Below are 5,058 nucleotides of genomic sequence, written 5' to 3'. Positions count from 1 at the left end.
TGAAATGTGCACTGTGGGCTCCATTTCAAAAGTAAGGGTGCGAAAATTTCTCTCTCCAAATCTGTCTTTTGCTTTCAGTGGCATGTTTGCAGCCCTGAGGCCACAGCTGAGTGAAAGAAGGAAGTCTTCGCAGCTGGTGGAGGAGCAGGGCTACTCTGTCCTGGGCTGAAGGTGGATTTTCTCGCAATCTTAGCCATGTGGTACTTTATAGGAAGGTGCTCTAGTGACATCAAAGCTGAAGTTCTCACTTAGACTCCTATTTCAGAGTGATTATCATTGACCACCTGTTTCTTATGGTACTGGAATTTCTGATTTTTATTTTTTCAGTTCTCTGACACTAATTTTTCTCAAGATTACTATCTGTCACTCTTCTGTGTGGCTCCTGAAAGCACCAGAGCAGTGATGGTGATCCTATGACACGTGTGTCAGAGGTGACACGCGAACTCACTTTTTTTGGTTGATTTTTCTTTGTTAAATGGCATTTAAATATATAAAATAAATATCAAAAATATAAATATTTGTTTTACTATGGTTGCAAGTATAAAAAAATTTCTATATGTGGCACGGCACCAGAGTTAAGTTAGGGTTTTTCAAAATGCTGACACACCGAGCTCAAAAGGTTCGCCATCACTGCAGTAGAGACATATGCTGTTTTGCAGCACCCTGACTGCCCACCAGCCCAGAGCTTGGGTGTTTCCTGGGCAGAAGGGAATCTCTGTCTCTGCCCAGAAGATCGGGGTCAGGGGAACCCCTCCGCCCACTGCCTGGGACATTGGTGCTCTACCTGGGCCAGCTGCAGGGAAGACCAGGGTGTTCAGCTCCCAACGCAAGCTATGATGGCCACTTAAAACAAAGTACTGCTAAAAACAACAGGATTAAAGATATTGACCCATATATGTTCTGAGGACCTCTATTTTGTGAGTAAACAATATGAGTGCCAAATTGAGATTTAAAAAATAATCTTAAATTATTTTCTTTTTTATCAAAGTATAAAGAATATAGATTTAAAACTCTGTCAAGGGTCATGGATTGCAAGAAAGCCTCAAGGTGGTTCTGCAATTGAAATGTTTTTATTGGGGTCAGTCAAGCTGCATAAGTATCTTGGTCTTGCATCCAGGTAGCTCAGTCTGTACTGACGGGGCCTCTCCCTGGGCAAAAAGTTTCTCATAAAAGCCCAGAGCAGGCAAAGTGTTTTAAGAAGAGAAAGCATAACCAGAATACAAAGCTAAAAACAGCCCAATTTAATTAATATTTAACACTTTGCATTTGTATGCAGAAAATTTAAAATCCATCAGTGGCCAGGAAAACTAACAATATTTCTTTAATATTTCAGAATCTGAAGCTACTTTACAGTAATGGGAAGGCCACCTGCTATGAAATGTGCTTAATCAAAAGGGAAAAGGCCAAATTTCCAGTTAGGAAAACCAGCCACCCACCTGCTCTTAGCAAGGACACAAGCCAAAACCACCAGGCTAGAATTCAGCTCTGAAGCTAACAACAGTGAGGACGACCCCTTCCTTTTCCTTCCTGATGCTTTATTCATGGTGTTTCCTGATTCCTAATGCTGGGATCTCATTCTGCCCTGGCCATGGCAGCTGGATCTGGAGGCACTGGAGGAGGAGCCCTCGACCACATGCCCAGGCTCTCATCCTGTGCCTGCTCTCAGATGTCTCACAGCCGCCTCTCCTACTTCTGGCCCTGGGTCTGCTACCTCCCAAACTCCCACCTAACACCAAATTCTGTACCTGTGTGTACCTAGAGCAGGGTTGGGGAACATCTGGCCTGTGGGATGTGAAAGGGCCTCAAAGTCATTTGGTCTGGCTCTGCCAAGGCATTAGGGGTGAATTAATTAAATGTTTGACCAATTAGAGAAGGCTAACTTTTTTTTATCATTCTTTTTTTTAATTGATTAAGGTATTACATATGTGTCCTTATCCCCTCATTGCCCCCCCACCACACTCCCGTTCATGCCCTCACCCCCGGGTGTCTATGTCCATTGGTTATACTTATATGCAACTTTTAAACTGATAATTTTGTATGGCCCTTGGCAGAAAAAAACGTTCCCCACCACTGACCTAGATCCTTTGGTGAACCTGAATTACCTAACTCCTGACTCCTCCCAAATGATAGAAAATAAACCAGAATTATCAAGATTTAGGACCCATATTCACTCTACATTCTGCCTCATCCTGTCTTCTCCCAACACATTGTTCATGTTTTTTTACCAGCTATCCTATATAATAAAAGCCTAATATGCAAATTGAACGAACAGCAGAATGACTGGTGGGATGAACGGTAGCTATAATGTGCACTGACCACCAGGGGACAGATGCTCAGTGCAGGAGCTGCCCCTAGCCCACAGGCCCCAAGCCAGCCAAGGCAGGTGCCAGCAGGGGCCCCCAATCACCCTGCCCTTTGTCCCACAGATTGGCCCTGGTCACTGGCCACGCCTAGAGACCCTACCCATGCATGGATTTCATGCATTGGGCCTCTAGTCTATATACATAAAAGCCCAGGGACCGTAGCAATGGAATGACTGGAACAACCAGAATGACTGGTCACTATAACACACACTATGGAGGCCAACTGGCTTGATCAGGGCCCTGGGCCCTGATTGTTCCCCCCCCCCCCAACCTCCTGCTGCCCCTCTCCTCTATTGGCCCAGCCTGATCGGCCCCCATTGGGGTGGGCCGGCCAGACCCTACCTATGCACAAACTCATGCACCGGGCCTCTAGTACTATAATAAAAGTGCACTTGGTCTTTGTCCCTAGTGCCTAGTACAGACCTACTAAAACCTTTGGAAGTTTCTGAGTTATAGGAGCATTTTGTTATTTACAACTAGCCCCTTTTGACCACACCTGCATTTAAGCTAATGAGGTGAGTCAAGGTAGGTCCCTACACAGCCTCAGGATGGGGCTGGCCAGCAGAGAAGCAAAACACATGGTTAGGAAATTAGAATGCTCAGCCTCATGGCATCCCTCAGGGGAGAGGTGCAAGCTAGAGATTGATCACAATGGCCATTGACTTAATCAATCCTGCCCATGTAATGATACCTCCATAAAAAATTAAGAGTGACAAGATTGGGAGAGCTTTTGGTTGGTAAACACACCAAAGTGCTGGGAGGGTGGCAGCTCAGAACAGGCATGGAGCCCACACCACCTCTCCCTCCCCCCTTTCCCTATGCATCTCTTCCATTTGGTTCTTCTTGAGTTGTAGCCTTTATTTTAAAACAAACAAACAAACAAACAAACAAACAAAACCCCCAGTAATTATAAGTAAAGCACTTTTCCAGTTCTAGCAAGTGGTCAAACCTGAGGGGTGAGTCATGGGAACCCCTGATTTATAGTCACCTGGTCAGAGTATAGGTAGCTGGAGACCCCTTTGTGGCTGGCATCTGAAGTGAAGGCAGTCTTATGGGACTGAGCCCTTAACCTCTGGGCTCTGTGCTTAATGTCAGATTGGATTGAACTGTAGGTACCCAGCTGGTGTTGGAGAATTGGAGATGCAGTAGTGGAACAATACATTTGAATTGTTGAGGGGGAAAACCCACATGAGAAGGAATCCTTGTCTGCCTAGACCAGCCGTGGGCAAACTACGACCCGCGGACCAGATCCGGCCCGTTTGAAATGAATAAAACTAAAAAAAAAAAAAACCGTACCCTTTTATGTAATGATGTTTACTTTGAATTTATATTAGTTCACACAAACACTCCATCCATGCTTTTGTTCCGGCCCTCCGGTCCAGTTTAAGAACCCATTGTGGCCCTCGAGTCAAAAAGTTTGCCCACCCCTGGCCTAGACAGTGAGGGTTGGGAAGGTTTCCCCACCACTGCCTTCGGAGTCAGTGTGGCTGCTGAGCTGGGGGAGGGAGAGACAGGGCTGTCAGCCAACAACACAAGCTAGTTTGTCCATCTAAGGGAAGCGCACTGTGTGTTACTTGACCAAGTCATTGCCTTAGAATAGCTACTTTGTGGGAAACCAATGTGAGTACCAAATCCTGGCACTACACCCACGTTCTTGGCTTTGTTACAAAGAAAAATTATACCTTGGAACAATGTCTAACGTGTTCAGACTGAGGTTAACTGAGGCTTGGTGATGGCTTGAGGGCCCTGTCGCTGCTCTGATGCTGTGATTCATTCATTGATCTTAGTCAGTTTGACTATTTATATGTCAGTGTCAAAGTCGCACCCAGCATGACCACAGAAGCTGCTGGCCTTTATCCACAGGCAGATACTGGAGGATCAAGCAGTGCTGGATGATGTTTTGATACGGGGAGAAAGATACAGGGACATCTGAAGAATTTATTGGTAGGACCCATACATCAGATGAGCCCCCTTATCCCTCAGAGACAGAATGTGATGGGCTTGGAATGCTGCAAATTCTGTGCTCTGTGAACCTATAATGCTTCCCAGTTTTTCTAATTCCCAGAGACTTACATACTCATGGTTCTCTGCTTCTAGTTCCTGACATGTTCTCTGTTTTACTCTGCATCTCCAGACCTGAACTCAGCCTCTGCTGAGAGATAAAGAGAGAGAGAGAGAGAGAGAGAGAGAGAGAGAGAGAGAGAGAGAGAGACCCAGCAACTTTGTGGGGGAGGGGGAAGAGAGGAAGAGGGAGTGAGGCTGAGGGGGAGAGAGGAAGGGTAATGGGAGAAAAGGAGCAAAAAAGCTTAAAACAATTGTTTTTCCCTGAAAGCATGTGGTCATGAGAAGGTGTTCTGTCATTGACTTTAGTCCTCTTTTATCTTTTGGCCTTTTCCTTTCCCCTCGCTCATCACTGCCATCTCTCCTCCACACCCCTTCCCTCCAATAAGTGAAGAATGAATGACAACATTTGAATGTCACCCTTTTCCATTCCTGAATAACTTAATAGACCAGTGTCTGCATACATTTTCTGTGAAGAGATAGGAAGTAAATATTTTCATCTTTGCAGGAAGTGTGGTCTCTGTCAAACCTGCTCCATGGGCTGTGACGGTGCAAACAGCGAGAGCCCAGACAGGCAGCAATCCCACTGGCCACCTGGGTTTGCTGAAGCTCGATTTACATCATGGTTATCAGT

Source organism: Myotis myotis, unplaced genomic scaffold (assembly GCF_014108235.1).
Source record: "Myotis myotis isolate mMyoMyo1 unplaced genomic scaffold, mMyoMyo1.p scaffold_m19_p_17, whole genome shotgun sequence".
Classification (NCBI taxonomy): Eukaryota; Metazoa; Chordata; class Mammalia; order Chiroptera; family Vespertilionidae; genus Myotis; species Myotis myotis.
This window is presented reverse-complemented; position numbering follows the sequence as displayed.